Source organism: Salmo salar, chromosome 24 (assembly GCF_965601325.2).
Source record: "Salmo salar chromosome 24, fSalSal1, whole genome shotgun sequence".
Taxonomy (NCBI): domain Eukaryota; kingdom Metazoa; phylum Chordata; class Actinopteri; order Salmoniformes; family Salmonidae; genus Salmo; species Salmo salar.
This window is the reverse complement of record NC_138314.1, coordinates 17,614,423-17,631,563: the sequence shown is the minus strand read 5'-3', so window position 1 is coordinate 17,631,563 and position 17,141 is coordinate 17,614,423. Positions and strand designations below refer to the sequence as shown.

Sequence of the window (17,141 nt, the reverse complement as noted above, 5' to 3'; positions counted from 1 at the left end):
AGTAAGAAATTGGCAACGTTCTCATTCATGTAGCTGGTTCAGCTGAAATTCTCACCCAGTAATGAAATCTGTTAGCAGATGAGGGAGCTTTGGAAAACACACCTTTTCAAAGTCAAATCTGAGCTGCCAATAAGCAGTAGCCTCCAAAAACGTGACGATAACTTATTACGAGTCAGTAACTGGGCCACTTAGTTTATAACTAGGCCTACAGTTCCTTTTGAAACAGAAAAGTGAATGTTGCCATCATTCCATCATTGACTGCAAAGAAAACAAAACCCACTGCTTGAAGACAGGTGTGTTCTTCTGGTTGCTGATTAGATTAATCCATCGTTGACATTCATCCATTTAAAATCACCTCTACACCTGATTTGGCAACTAAACACTGACTTAACTTCAATAGATCAAATACGGTGTTGCTGAGGCAACCAGGTAAGGGGGGGGGGAGAAACTAGGTCCTACACGATAGAGCCAAATCACTTCTCCGGGACATCTGTAACGTCTACATCTTTGTAGTTTTAGTTTAATAGCCTTCGGAGGAAGAGTCTCTCACTTAACTGACCTCCCTGAACTTCAGATGATCTGTGTAGTCCAGCTCTGATCTGCTGATATGACACGAGACTGCCTGGCAGCACCAGGCTATCTACAATTCACACACTTCACTACCCATTCCCATTCTTATTCACTTGCGAAGAAGGGCATGTGGTGGTGTGCGTCTGTCAGGCAGGAAGTTATTTATGTGGATGGGAGTGGCACACACTGACACAGGCAGATATGCAAAACTACTCTACTGATAATAACCCTTGTGGAATACAAGCCCAGATCCTAGTGTAGGTTAGACTTAACCTCCCATCACCAGCCTCAACATGCTATAGGCACTCAGGCACACAGCTCACGTATGCCCCCCCCCATGCTGGAGCTAAAGGAGGGAAGAACCTACCAACAGTGTATACATTCACAAATCAACCACCCTTTCCTCTGGGAGGCCCTTGTCCAATCCCTAGTCCACAGAGTCATAACCAACCCAAACAGAAGCACCTTCTCCTGTCGACCCCTTCATCCCCCGTGTTCTCATGCATAAGGCTCAGCCGAGGCCACCCCTGTAGGGAATAGTAGGTTAAAGATCATCTACGATACGTTTGTATACTTTTTAGCCAGTAGTTCTGAAAGTAGAGCCCACGAGCCAGAAGTGTGCACCACGTCATTGTGCCCTCTCTGGCACTACTGTGTGATTCTTATTGTCTGTCACTCAAATGTTGAGGGGCTGAAGCTCATTGGCTAAACTAAATTGCTAGGGGGCTGGCCCACGTCAGGGTAAACGTAGGGAAAAAGCGCTGCACAGCTTCCAGAAAACAGTCGCTTTTAAAGTAGGGATTTCGTGTCTAATTGAGGTAAGGCAGTAATTCTGCTCATAGAATAGCCACGCATGAACTAAACATTGATACATCCAGCCCAAAGCTGGAGGTTTAAAAAAATAAATAAACTTACTACGTCACCAAAATGTACCAGAGCATGTCTAACAGTAACACACACAAAACAAACGCTTTGAGTGTGTGTGTGTTCTGAGAGACTGAGCAGAGCAAGGAGGACGCTATAAGGAGGGTGATCATGTATGGATAACATGATGCTTATTCAGCTTTGTCCACACAAAGCTCTCTGTGAAAAGTGATGCCATAACAGTGAGTGAGAGAAATACCATAACAGCTGTATGGAACAATATGGCCACAACACAACACTCAGGCTAACACTTCAAGATTTGTTCCATGCTCCTTTATGTCTTTTCACACAATATGATTGTGTGCTTCTGATATATAAACTGAGTGAGTGAAAGAGAGAAAAAAAACAAAAAACAAACAGGTAATGTAAACAATCACGCGTATTGTCCTGCCAAAAGCATAAACACACTGTAGTGCGTGAGATAGGACAGGCTTTAAGCCAACTGGGAGCTGTAGGGAATTACCACAGAATTTAGACATTTGGACAGAAACTTGGAGAAAAAAAAAAAAATGCCTAAAATGTCCTAAATGACGTTTGAGGTTTTGGCATGGCGGCCATGTCGGCCTGCGCAGTTTGAGCCCTCTTGGTGTGGTCTGAAGGTTGCCTAATACCCATCAGCTTTAGGTTCAGTCACAGCGAGCAGTATCCCCCTTTTCACACCATCATGCCGATCTAGACCGTACTGTACTAGCGCAGTAGGCCTACGGCTCTTCCAATCAAGCTGAGGACATACAAGACCCCATTCTCGTATGTCCTCATTATCCAAGACTGAGGGAACACAGAGTGGAAACGGCCTGCTTACAGCAGCCCAGTACAGAGCATTGCAACAACCTGTATGAGTTTCCATCAAGCTGCCTGAACCTGCAGATTCCATACGGACAGCTTGCGATCCAATGCAGATCACACACACGCCAACTCCAGAAATAACACCATCTTAAGAAGGTATGATAAAAGGAAGACATGTAGACGCCAGACATTTTAGTTCTCTATGGTGCCAAGATGTCAGTGTGGTAGAAATTATGCACAAAACAGCTTTATTCAGGAACAAACCGTGGCGTCCATGTTTAATGGGAAGGAAAAACTAATTTAGGGCCACTCCAAGTGTTCAATTAAAGCCACTCTCCCCATACAGGGTCTGATGGCACCATATGGTCCCTTGGCTGGAGGAAGCCAACTCTAGAATGGGGAGGCAATCATTGACTGCTAGTCCATTGTGAACAGCAGAGCTCACCAGAGTCCTGGCTCAGTCAGAGCAGAGCCTGGTTGGTCCCCAGAGTGTGTTAGGGACCATGGCTAATTATCACACTAAAAACTAAAAATCCGTCGCGTTAGCGTACATAGATGCCGAGTGGGTACATTTGATACCTGTTCCATTACGACGGAGATACGGTTAAATAAAGTCAACAGGGTTCCTCTCCGTCTGCAGTGATTCATCTGCTGCTAACAGACAACACTTTCCAGGTCTACTACACATCATACAGACGGATGAGTAGGATGAAACGATGCATGGATAATGAGCGTTTTGTTCCTGCAGTGACAGGACCTCCACCAGCAGAGCAGCCCCATCTACCCTCCTGCTCATCACAGGCCCTGTCTGTCCAACCCAATGAACCATGGACCCCCCTCATAGTCAGACATCCTGCTGTTCCAGTTTGGTCTCCACACTGGTCTGCCTGACCTAAATGCACAATGACCACAACCTCCATCCCTGGCGAGGAGCAATTCATGCTGGGACGTTCTGCTATGCGTTACGGCCCCTGCATCAGGGGTCAATGCAGGGCCATGGCTACAGATATTGGCAGATATGCTGCAAGCTAGGTGAGGCTGGGACATCTTTGACTGAGACAGCGAGAGCTCGAGTGAGGGTGGAGAAGCGTTTTCTCCTCAGCTCAGTAAGGATGTGCTTGACAGGCTGGCTCTGTTTGGCCAAATGAACCAGTTGTCAGCTTTAGCCTGATTTGTGAGTCAGCCATCCCTATAGTTGAGACTTGGTCGAGACTGGACGCCCTGCCAAGTCACAGCAAGGTCTCCAGGCCATGTTTACAAACACTGAGACGCTGCTTAGCAACATCAGTAAAATACCAGCCAAGGAATGTTTAAAAACGTAACACATTTATGAGAGAAGGTGCAGCCATAGACAAACAGCACAGTGAATTAAACCGTATGACCAGGAGTAGTATTTGAAGGCAAGCTGCTGTCAGATCAGTTCTGTTGAACAGGTATTATATCACATTGAGCAGAATGCCCAACATGCCACGAATTAGGCCACACATAGATATCACTTTTCTCCAAACAAAAAGACAGGGAACGTTTTGATAAAAAGGCCATTTGACCTCTAAAACTAAGAAGAAGAAAAAAGTTGTTTCATGACATTATGCAAACTTCTCCACACGTAAAAGAAAACATTGGAGGGGCTACATTAGGCTACTGCTCTGAGGACAACAGAGCCTGGCAGTAGATTGGTGTGATATACAGTACCAGTCAAAAGTTTGGACACACCTACTCATTAAAGGGTTCTCTTTATTTTTACCATTTTCTACATTATATAATAGTGTATACTTCAAAACTATGAAAAACACATTAGGAATCATGTAATAACCCAAAAAGTGTTAAGCAAACCAAAATATATTTTATATTTGAGATTCTTCAAACAGCCACCCTTTGCCTTGATGACAGCTTTGCACACAGCTTGGCATTCTCTCAACCAGCTTCACAAGGAATGCTTTTCCAACAGTCTTGAAGGAGTTCCAACATACGCGGAGCACTTGTTGGCTGCTTTTCCTTCACTCTGTGGTCCAACTCATCTCAAACCATCTCAATTTGGTTGAGGTCGGGGGATTGTGGAGCCCAGGTCATCTGATGCAGCACTCCATCACTTTCCTTGGTCAAATAGCCCTTAAAAAGCCTGGAGTTGTGTTGGGTCATTGTCCTGTTGAAAAACAAAATGATAGTGGGACTAAGCCCAAACCAGATGGGATGTCGTGTTGCTGCAGAATGCTGTGGTAGCCATGCTGGTTAAGTTTGCCTTGAACTCTAAATAAATCAGACAGTGTCACCAGTAAAGCACACCCACACCATCACCTCTATGCTTCATGGTGGGAAATACACATGCAGAGATCATCCGTTCGCCCACGCCGCGTCACAAAGACGGTTGGTTGGAACCAAAAATCTCAAATTTGGACTCCAGACCAAAGGACAGATTTCCACCGGTCTAATGTCCGTTGCTCGTGTTTCTTGGCCCAAGCAAGTCTCTTAATATTGGTGTCCTTTAGTAGTGGTTTCTTTGCAGCAATTCGACCATGAAGGCCTGATTCACACAGTCTCCTCTGAACAGTTGAGATGTGTCTGTTACTTGAACTCTGAAGTATTTATTAGCAATTTCTGAGGCTGGTAACTCTCTGCAGCAGAGGTAACTCTGGGTCTTCCATTCCTGTGGCGGTCCTCATGAGAGCCAGGGTCATCGTCGCGCTTGATGGTTTTTGCGACTGCACTTGAAGAAACCTTCAAAATTAAAAAAAAATGTACGTATTGATTGACCTTCATGTCTTAAAGTAATGATGGACTGTATTTTCTCTTAGCTTATTTCAGCTGTTCTTGCCATAATATGGACTTGGTCTGTTACCAAATAGGGCTGTTCTGTATACCCCCCTACATCGTCACAACACAACTGATTGGCTCAAACGCATTAAGGAGGAAAGAAATTGCACAAATTAACATTTAGGGCTCACTGGGATTTTACAACTGTGGTATGTGACAGTGATAGCTGAGTGGGCAGGGGAGGTTAGGTGTGTAACAGAGCTCGGTCAGACAGTCTTGCATGACGGAGCGCCGTAGCCTGGCTATCCTATCCTCTACAGGAGGATATCACATACATCCTGCTCCACACAGCATCCTCAGTCACCACTGGTGGTGGATAGATTAAATCAATCAGTTTCCAGGCTGGACCTGCACTAATGTATTCAGTCCTAAAGGGGTCTCATCTGAATGCATACATCAAGGTTTACAAATACAATAGAGCACCAACATGAGTAGAGGTACTGGTGTTTGTGATCCTTTGGGATTTTGGCAATGAGGCCCTAAACTTCCTCATACTGGACAGACATAAAAGTGTTAACCAGGAGTTCATCGGACTCTGGGGATGTAGATAAAGAGCCTCATTGCCAAAATATCCCTGTAAAGGTTAGCCAGTGCTGGGTTCTCCGATAGCGATGGAACATAGGCTTACGAGTGTTTTAATGATGCATCGTTCCTACAATGGCCGAAGATAACATGTTTCCCAAAACACCACGTGGACAGAAACTTCGCTAAGTGCGTCGTTGAAGTATGTGTCAATACTGATAGGATTGAAAGACAGAGAAAGCTGATCCGAGAGCAGCGCTATAAAAATCTTGCCTTAACATTATAACTATTCCACAATACTGATGACAGATCAGCTCCGAGCTGGATCAAGCCAACTAGTGGCTAGAGCCGGCCAGAGTCTGGGCCTCACCTGCCTAGTAACCCCACCAGCGGGGCGACAGGGGGCTGTTACCAATCTGAGTCTCAGCCATGTGTCAGACTGTTCCTAAGGGTGCCTTGTCATTCCCTCTGTCTCCTGGGTCATGTGGTTCACTAATTGTAGGACAGGCCAGTCAGATCACAGGGGAGGGGTCGACCTGCCCGTCTCCTTGACACCCAGCAGGGCTGAGACTGATGTTGAGAGACAGAAAGGAGGACCACCAAGGATCACACCCTGGCTTTGGCTGCCACTGATAGGCCAGGACCCTCAGCCTGAGGAAATGACTAGCAGGAAATGGAACCAGTGTGACTTTTTTTGCATCCTTCTCTGCATACCACTACTCCCCTCCACACACAGAGTTTGAGGGATAACCTGTACTGATTTCAGTTAAAGGTGCAAAATGCAGAAAAATCTAAATTTCCTGGTTGCTAAAATTCGAATAGTTTGCGACAAAAATAAGCAGTCATTGTGTAGAGAATCATTGTGCCATCTAAACCGCTGTGAAATATATTTTCCATTAACAAAAATATTGTATTTTCAACAGTTTGAAGCTGGGGTCCAAAACAGAAAGTAAAAGACAAAAACTAAACTTAACGGGAAGAATAGAAAGTGTGCATAGAACAGATCCGCTTCTTAAACTTGCTTTCAATGAGAATGACAGATCTATAACTCAGATTTTTATGTGAATTTGATCAGGTCGCCCAAAAAGTGACATATTGCAGATTAATGTCGCACAGCTCTGAGTGGTAAACTGAACGGGTTTACATGCCAGAACACACCTGATCTTTTATCCGTTTCCAGTTACTTCCTTACAGATATCAGATAACTAAGAGTTTCACACTTCTCTAAGCTGGCCATGCAGGCCCCCTGTCCTGTGTCAGTGTCGCACAAAGTGCCTTATGAACCAGTGAAAAGAATGCACACAGACAGAGAGAACTGGCAAAATGTCACCGACAGACATGGCAGCTCTGCTTCTAGATCGTAAGCAAATTTGCAGGGGGGGGGGGGGGGTCTTAATTGTTAGATACTACTGCACTGTTGGAGCTAGGAACACAAGCATTTTGCTACACCCGCAATAACATCTGCTAAATATATGTGTATGTGACCAATGAAATTCGATTTGATCGAGCATAGCATGTGAAGTAAAATCAGTGATAACTGAAAAATTCAGCCTATTCCCCCTTTCCTTGAGAGCACAGAGAGTTAGAGGACTCCTCTTCTCCCCTCTACCAAACAGTCAAAACGGAGTGGTGGGGAGTGGGGACTGCTGCCTTCTATTAAACCAAGGCACATTGTTATGCTCTGACATAAGGCTGGGAAGCAGTTACTGAAAAGAGGTGAAGAGAGTCAAAAAGAGGAGCGCGAGACCTTGTAGTTGCCCGGAGAGAACGCCTTTTATTTCCCTTGCAGCTCAGTCACAATCTAACACCATACATGGTTATGTTCATGCATCACAATTAGGCCTACTACTACTACTACTACTACAGGTTGTTTCCTGCCTATTGTCCGAACAATAAAACTAATTTGGGATTGAAAAAGGTTCAGTTTAAACTTAAGACTAAAACTAGACATACGTAGAAAAGATCAAATGGACCTATTTATTTTGAAATAAGATCATCTTTGAGAACTAACAATCAACAAAATAAAAGCAAGACAATGAGAATTTAAAATCCCCATTTATTTTTTTTACAATGTTTGAGTCACTCAGCATACGGCATGGCATAATGTATTATTGCAGGAAATAGGCTTTAAAACGGCTAAATCTTGTAACTGCGGCTAACAGGAGGGCCTCAATTTTCCGGTCAGTGATTGCACCATTGGCCCCGCCCATGGTCACACCCACCACCTAAGCCCCATTTTGATGCAGAAGAAACCCTGTTCTAACAGCATGGTTACCTCATTCTGTCTACGGCTATCAGTGCCGAAACTGGTTTGTCAATAAGAAGCCTGCCACACTAATACTGCCCCACCCAGACAATGTTCCACAGGGATCGCTGCAAAACAATACAAACAAGGAAATAGAGACAGTATCAGTCTGGGGGAAAGGTTGGTTTACTGATCAATCTGAATCCTGAGTAAAGGGAAATTGTACACAGACAGGGATATGAGGAGGAAGGGCCATATCCTGTTTGATCCCAATCCCCCCCACCCACACTGACAGATCAAGTCAGCATCCTCTCTACTTTAAAGTCCCATCATGTCTCTCCCCCTCTACCTGTGAGAGCCATTGACAATATAAGAGAAGGGACTTTAAAAAGTACAGTACATGGGCTATTGGCAGGTCAACCAAAGCCAAGATGAACAATGTCAATCCAAATAGAATTCACAATTTTCTTTCAACATACCCTCACTACATATTGGTTACTTGGGAACCAGACCAGTGCTGATGTTATCAAGCACTCAATTTCATAGCTCACAGCAGGGATCCCAGCAAGATTTGACCAGGAAATCCCAACAACACACACAGGCTCTATGTGAAGAAGGGAGGGGGGTAAAGTCAGCCAAGGTAAGAGATCAGAATTAGAAAAGGATCAAATATGAAGGAACCACTTCATAAACACACAGCATCAACATTTGAATCTGTTCAATCACTAGGCTATATTCACAACACACCTTGGTACTGATTCAAACTCCAGAGAGAAAAACTTGCCAAAAGTGGCCAATAAAATAGGACACAGAAACAGAGGAAGAAAAGGAGCAATGACCATGTTTTTCAAACACCTGACATGGCAGAATTTAACCAGCACTGTGTGTGGTCTTTACAAGTTAAGAAAGATGTTCCATTTGGTCATTTTGTCAATTGAAAGCTATTTGCCCGGAGGATACTAGTGATTTACAAAGTTAAGCAGAGAGAGGTTATTTTGTTGACAGATAATAGGCCTCGCTTCCTCAACTGACAGGACGAGCTAAACGGCTATGACATCAAGGAAAGCAATGTCACAACCTATTTGATGATGAAATGCATAATAACGCATAATAACTACACCACATGCTATAGCTGTATGGTATTCGTTTGCCATCTGTTTGTCAGTGAGTGCACATTAAGTATCCCTAATTAAATAACTTACCAACAATTAACCACAGCGCCACCACACTGGAGTGGAGGCCCCTCTCTTGCCACAGTCTGCCATCCATGTTGTGCCAAGGCTTTTCTTTCTGTACCATCACCTCAATGCACTTTTGCCACCCAGAACACATGGAGAGATACCAAACATTAAATCCCTTTCCTGTAACCAAAGCCACATTGAACCACTGTAATCAAATTCCATCTACATTCCACCGCTTTTCTTAAATGAGATAAGGTGCCGATTTTACACCCCTCTCTGCCTCTGGGTGACCATGTGGTCTGTGCTCTGCTTGTTGTAAAATACCACGCGGGCACAATGTCTGCAGCGCAGTTCAATGGAATGTTTAATTATTTTACAAAACATGGGACTGGGAGGACAAAGGCCAAGAATAATGTATCCTGCAAAATACAGACAATGCCAGTGCAAAAAGACGAAACACTGGAACCGATCCACTCATTTCCCTACCTATCTAGGCTTGGACGAATCAGACGTTTCAAACAGCGTTCAAATGGCACATCAAATGTCAAGTAAGGACAAGGCAGCATTCGCCATTTCACCTTGTTTTTAAACTGGAACGTCAGGATCTGATACTGGATCTTACCGGGGTCTAGCCTAAACTATAACAATAAAAGAGAACTGTCTCAAATGAAGGCCTTCGTCTAAGCGTGTACTAATCCCACTTAATTCCAAGACTTGAGCCTACTCCAATCTATAAAGCTACTTAAATCAGGACAGGCTTTAGACAGACCACCTAGGCCTAGGTTAAATGTTACCATCACAGCACAGGATTAAGGTGCAAGGTTCTGTTGTGTTACATCCGCCAAGACAATGAACCCCATTAAATGAGGTAAAAAAAAAAAAATGTAAAAAGCTGTGGGCGATAGTTGTGATGAAACAAGAATTATTTTGACCAGAAGAATACACCACAGAAATCATTCTGAATGGTGTGCTCATCCAATCCGTGCATGATCCTGGTCACTTCCCACATAAGTCACATCTACAGTGCATCCAGAAAGTATTCACACCCCTTGACTTTTCCCACGTGTTAGGGGGATTAAAATGTATTAGTAATTTTTTGGTCAACGATCTATACATAATAATCTAAGTCAAAGTGAAAGAAACATTCCAACATTTATTTATTTTTTAAAATATTAATTACAAGTATTCAACCATGTTAAAATCATCTTTGACAGCAATTACAGCTGTGTGAGTCTTTCAGGGTAAGTCTAAGAGCTTTGCACACATGGATTGTACAATATTTGCACATTATTCTTTTTTTAATTCTTCAAGTCCTATCAAGTTGGTTGTTGATCATTGCTAGACAGCCATTTTCAAGTCTTGCCATAGATTTTCAAGCAAATTTAATTCAAAACCGTAACTAGGCGACTCAGGAACTTTCAATGTCATCTTGGTAAGCAACTCCAGTGTACATTTGGCCTTGTGTTTCAGGTTATTGCCCTGCTGAAAGGTGAATGGCTCCCAGTGTCTGTTGGAAAGCAGACAACCAGGTTTGGCCTGTGCTTAGCTTTATTCAGTTTTAACTCCCTTTGTGATGACAAGCATACCCATAACATGATGCAGCCACCACCATGCTTATAAATATGACGAGTGGTACTCAGAGATGTGTTGCGTTTTCCCCAAACATCACACTTTGTATTCAGGGCATAGTTGATTTCTTTGCCACATTTTTTGCAGTTTTACTTTAGTGCCTTATTGCAAACAGGAATATTTGTATTCTGTACAGGCTTCCTTTTCACTCTCATTTAGGTTAGTATTGTGGAGTAACTACAATGTTATTGATCCATCCTCAGTTTCTCTCCCATCACGGCCTTTATACCATGTAACCGTTTTAAAAACCCCATTGGCCTCATTGTGAAATCCCTGAGCGGTTTCCTTCCTCTCTGGCAACTGAGTTAGGAAGGACACCTGTATCTTTGTAGTGACTGGGTGTATTGATACACCAGCCAAAGTGTAATTAATAACTTCACCATACTCAAAGGGCTATTCAATGTCTGCTTTTACCAATAGGTGCCCTTCTTTGCGAGGCATTCAAAAACCTCCCTGGTCTTTGTGGTTGAATCTGTGTTTGAAATTCACTGCTAAACTGGAGGGACCTTACAGATAATTGCATGTGTGGGGTACAGAAATTAGGTAGTGGTTCAAAAATCCATCCTACTTATTCTGACTAAAGAAAACAAATGTATTCTTAACATATTTAGGGGTTGAATACTTAACATTGCAGCTTTAGATTTTTAATTGTAAAAACAATTCCACTTTTACATTATGGGGTATTGTGTGTAGACCAGTGACAAAACATCTCAATTCAATCCATTTTAAATTCAGGCAGTAAAAACAAAATGTGGAAAAAGTCAGGGAGTGTGAATACTTTATGAAGGAACATCTCCGGCACCGCGCACGCTTGGATTGCGTCCTACCTGACAGGTCGCTCCTACCAGGTGGCGTGGCGAGAATCTGTCTCCGCACCACGTGCTCTCACCACTGGTGTCCCCCAGGGCTCTGTTCTTGGCCCACTCCTATTCTCGCTATACACCAAGTCACTTGGCTCTGTCATATCCTCACATGGTCTCTCATATCATTGCTATGCAGATGACACACAATTAATCTTCTCCTTTCCCCCTTCTGACAACCAGGTGGCGAATCGCATCTCTGCATGTCTGGCAGACATATCAGTGTGGATGACGGATCACCACCTCAAGCTGAACCTCGGCAAGACGGAGCTACTCTTCCTCCCGGGGAAGGACTGCCCGCTCCATGATCTCGCCATCACGGTTGACAACTCCCTTGTGTCCTCCTCCCAGAGTGCTAAGAGCCTTGGCGTGACCCTGGACAACACCCTGTCGTTCTCCACCAACATCAAGGCGGTGACCCGATCCTGTAGGTTCATGCTCTACAACATTCACAGAGTACGACCCTGCCTCACACAGGAAGCGGCGCAGGTCCTAATCCAGGCACTTGTCATCTCCCGTCTGGATTACTGCAACTCGCTGTTGGCTGGGCTCCCTGCCTGTGCCATTAAACCCCTACAACTCATCCAGAACGCCGCAGCCCGTCTGGTGTTCAACCTTCCCAAGTTCTCTCACGTCACCCCGCTCCTCCGCTCTCTCCACTGGCTTCCAGTCGAAGCTCACATCCGCTACAAGACCATGGTGCTTGCCTACGGAGCTGTGAGGGGAACGGCACCTCCGTACCTTCAGGCTCTGATCAGGCCCTACACCCAAACAAGGGCACTCCGTTCATCCACCTCTGGCCTGCTCGCCTCCCTACCTCTGAGGAAGCACAGTTCCCGCTCAGCCCAGTCAAAACTGTTCGCTGCTCTGGCACCCCAATGGTGGGACAAGCTCCCTCACGACGCCAGGACAGCGGAGTCAATCACCACCTTCCGGAGACACCTGAAACCCCACCTCTTCAAGGAATACCTGGGATAGGATAAAGTAATCCTTCTAACCCCCCCCTTAAAAGATTTAGATGCACTATTGTAAAGTGGTTGTTCAACTGGATATTATAGGTGAATGCACCAATTTGTAAGTCGCTCTGGATAAGAGCGTCTGCTAAATGACTAAAATGTAAATGTAAAACTGTAGAGACACACATCACATGCCATCAACCTAAAGTTCAACAAATCTCAGAGCAGGTTTGGCAGCACACAGAAGAGGGCAAAGGAAATGCAGCGGACCAAAAGACCATTATGCTGCGTTTAGACGAGGGACGCAAAAACCATCATACCAGTCGGTATAGCGGGATAAGAAAGCAAGAAAGAGGGTGACGGCAAAAGCAAGCCAGCACAACTGTATTCATTGCTGTGGTGATTTCAGTAAACAAACAGCGCAAATCAACATCCAGTAGAAAACAACGTTATGGCAGATGGCAAAAGTTGAAATATTTGAACTGGCGGCAAGTCCCATCTACCATGGCGGCTGACGGCATTCACCGCCAGCCTCATCGGCATTTACCACGTGCTCTCATGAAAACAATGACATCCGGTTCGCCGTCTACCTCATACCATCTAAAATGCAGCATTAAACTTGGCGTCCCACAAAAGAGGAGGAGGATACTATTGGCAAGATGCCACCACCTTTCCATGATGGGTCATGTTTACGGCACCAAGGTCCAAGTGCCTAAACAAAGAGACCGTCTTCATCCTATTTTAAGCACTTATATAAAACTCCTGCTGGCTCTGCTGTTAGTCACTGGATGGGATACATTTATCATCAAAATGAATTTGCCATATGCCTGTGTGAGGGTTAGGAGTTATAAAAACTGTCAGTGCATCATGACTGAATCATTAATGGTGTTGGGTGGATAATCCCATCTTTAAATCTTTAGTAACGTTGTATACAAAATCTCTGAAAGTCAAATCTAAACAAACCCTATGTCTTTAAAAATTCTATTTGTACTTTAAATCCATGATTAGACCACCTTTTGTCTGTTTTGCTTATTATTATTATTATTTCTTCATGTTTTTTTTTTACAAGTTGCCTAGTCTGTTTATTTGAACAAGTGTTATTTCTGTATGTAAAACATGCCCGTTTGATTTTGAAAACATCTGAATAAAATAAATCTGTGTTAGTCTACAAATGAACAACCAGCAAGAACTCTGAGCACAGAGCAGGTGTGCATGATGATTTCACACCTCCACAGGGCAGAAAAAAAATTGGCTGAATAAACCACCAAAAGTCATGTGTAGGGCTGTAGGCTTAATTAGTTGCTTATGTGTACTCCAAATCGTTATCTAAATCCTATTTTAAGTTGCATTTCATTTTCCTGTAGATGCGTCGTCTCAGGAGGACATGTCATAACCTCGTCACATTGGTGATGTGGACTCAGATGCACCTTGCACAGAGAACCTGACACTAACTTAATGTAGAACATTTTAAGGAGGTTTGCATTCTAAGTTACCAATAGACAGAATTGCTACCTGAAAATGTGTGTGCCCTTGTTGTGTTCTCGTGAATTTCTTAAGGACCTTCATCTTGGAATCCATTCATACAAATGCGGTTGGAGAAGAGGGGTGTTAGAGGAATCAACGTCACCAACCTCACTCTCCATGAAACCCAAACCACCCCCTCGCCCCTACCAAATCGCTCAGAGGGCCCTTTGTTGTCACGTGTTGCTGACGAAACTCAACAGGGTGGTGACTTCCAGAGAGTGGCAAGGGGATCAATAAACCAATCAACTCCGGGACACATCGTGACTTGAATGGTGCAATTAATGTTCCACTTTTAAATAATAAAACAAGCATGACATTGTAATTAACAAATGCATGTGACATAATTAGGCACACCTCTCCATTCTTTTGTATCAAATTGCTTACACTCCAACCACATCGCGGTGCATGTCGGGATAGCACTTAGCTCAGAAGCCTACAGCCTTGATGGCTTGGCGGAAGAGGCTATCGGAGGGTCTAATTATTAGCCTCGATAATGTTCACTCACTCAGCTTTGGGACACTTGTGCATTATGGTGGAGGCGCACATGAATGCGCAAATGGAAGGGCAAGGGAGTGATTTGGGATTCAGTACCTCTCTCCCTGCTGCATCCTCTGTAGCCTAACACTTCCTTGCATCTCACGCTTCATTTCCCTCTGCATTCTGACCCACTTCCTCTCCCAGCTGAGCTATAGGAGGCAGGGGAGAGACTGCTAAGGAAATGACAGTGTGATCTGAGGGGCCAGCCAGCCCGAGGTTGATGTGTCCTGACATCCAGACCAAACATGACCGTGGTGTTAACATGCGCCCCTCAGGTCCGACTGACAGCTAGCAATGGCCAGTCCTGCACCCACGACTCAATCTCTCCAATGGAAGGGAACTCCCAAGCTGCTTATGAACAAAACTATTTGAATAAAAGTGTGTTGAGGGGGATCAAGGCTAATAATTTATAGGCAAGTCACTTTGTTCTGAAAACCAAAATCCAGTAAAAATCTAATTGGCCTGTTAAAGGTCAAAATGCTACTTTTTAACAGACTGAAAAGTGTAAATGCTTTTATAAGCTATCAACACATCTAGCCAAGTCACAAGTAGGTTGCCATTATACATGGCCAAACATGGTGACCCATCAACGCCCACTGCTAGAAGACAAGCAATAGAGGAATGTTTATGGGGATCAGATACGAAAGGGGGAAGCATAACGTCTTTATGGTCTCACTAAAATATCTCTTTATCCACTTAATCTGACCCAATCGATCGTTGAAACATAACTGTGTCGGTAGCGCAGCTGTGCTTTGCCTCGACACCCCTCTCGCTGCCTTGACCCCCTTCCCTTGTGCTTAGTATTATTCAGCTGCAACTAGGCTTGCTAGTACATTAACCATTATCCCTTGGTCCTCCTGACTACACCAAACAAATTACAGAATATTATTTTTCCAGACATAACATAAAACAAGTCTCATCTCAAGAAAGCTCCGTCAAAATCAAATGTAACGTTATCAGCATATTCCCCGAATTATTTTAAATAAAAAGTAGTGATGCAATCATTGCAACTATGTTCTTAAAATATCGACACTTCTGCGGTAACAATGCGCTTTGGTCAGGGAATTATTTTATCCGTGGACGAAATACTTTGATTTGATTGGGCTCAAAATTGTTGCAAACTCACCCAGCTGACATTGTGAGCTGAACGCTGAATGAAGCGCAACTCTCTGAATCAAGACTTTCTAGTTACCTAAATATTCGTTGAGTTTGAGGCTAAATTACGTTACCGTCCTCATCCTCTTCTCCTTAGTGGAACCGCAGGTTAGTTTGGTTCATCAGATACGATGACGTTGTCGTGGCTAATATACCCCACCCAACTGGCTGCTGGACTGGCCATTCATTCCGCATGGAGGCTATCATAAATATTAGAGAAACAAGGTAGCTAACTAGCAGACATCACCTAATTTAGCTAGGTAGCAAACTCATTGACGTTGAAAACGTGGCGATCCTAATTCAGCTAGCCAATGTTAACTGTACTAGCTAGCTAACGTTAGCTTTCTTAACTGAACCCAAGCAATTGCCTCGCTAACGTCACTTAACTAAAGCGTAGACGGCACAATTTAATACAATCAACCAGGCAGGAATGTCGCTAACTGTGTGTACATTATTAGTAAAGATAAAGCAAGACGTACCTTCCAGATCAAAGTAAAAAAAAATATATCCCTGACTGTTGAATTATGTAAAATAGGACTGCCGACGTTTATCCAGCTGAAGCCGCTGACAACTCGCCTGTGCTCTCTTTTCCACTGTCAGTGCTGCACCGGATACAACGCCCTCCCCCTATCCCCGCCTCAGTTGTGGCTTGCCCAGGCATTTTTGGACAAGAGCACCCACAGTGGTGTCATAATACCCATAAAACCTAGCGGTCAAACTGGGAAATGGGGCCAATCGTTTTTCCCTTTGGGAATTTTAGAAACACTTAAAATAAGGTCTGTGCTTCGTGTAAGCTTACCCTGGCATGAAGTTTTGATAACCAAATCTCTCTCGGACAAGGTGACTTTATCAATATATTCAGCTCTTTTTACTCTCAGATTTGAAAATCTAATTAACATCGAAGTAGACCTCATGCAAGACTACAAATCCCTGCAAACTCCTGAACGTCATCTCTAGCTGACACCTTTGCTAATTGGTAGTGTCAATTTAAAACTTGCACAAGCCAGTTCAAATAATTGTCAATGTAAAGAAATGTAACTTAATTATTCATTACTAAATTTAGTTATTAGATAGTTGATCCAGAGATTCTTACATTTGCCTCGATTCGCCAGTCTCGTCCAGATCATAATGGCAAATGTAGTTCTTTATGATAGCCACATTAGCAGCTAATTAGCATTTCATTTTTGGAGGGTAAATACAGGCGAATAAATTGAAAAGTCACTTTGTCCTAGAGAGATTTAAACAGTTATCAAAACGTCACTCCAGGGTAAGCCTCCAGGAAACACAGCCCTTATTGTAAGTGTTAATAAATTCCCCCATGGGAAAAATGTATGGTATAAAAACAATTGGAACCACTGTTTGACTGCTATGTTTTATGGCTATTATGACTCATACTGTGGTACTCTATAGATGAGCAGCAGCCAATGCCACCAATCATTGT

General features: G+C 43.7%; 1 protein-coding gene across 2 annotated transcripts in view; it reads right to left on the bottom strand.

The window, feature by feature from the left end:
- The window catches only part of LOC106584990 (coronin-1C-A), a 63,518-nt gene that overhangs the window by 38,729 nt on the left and 7,648 nt on the right, over positions 1-17,141 (bottom strand). Inside the window, exon 1 of one of the 2 annotated variants that reach the window (XM_014170701.3) lies at positions 16,180-16,371. The exons of the other annotated variant lie outside the window; for it this stretch is intronic. The gene's annotated coding sequence lies outside the window, so the exon portion shown is untranslated. Of the gene's footprint in view, positions 1-16,179; positions 16,372-17,141 lie in introns of those variants that run through there. 2 annotated transcript variants of the gene reach the window in all.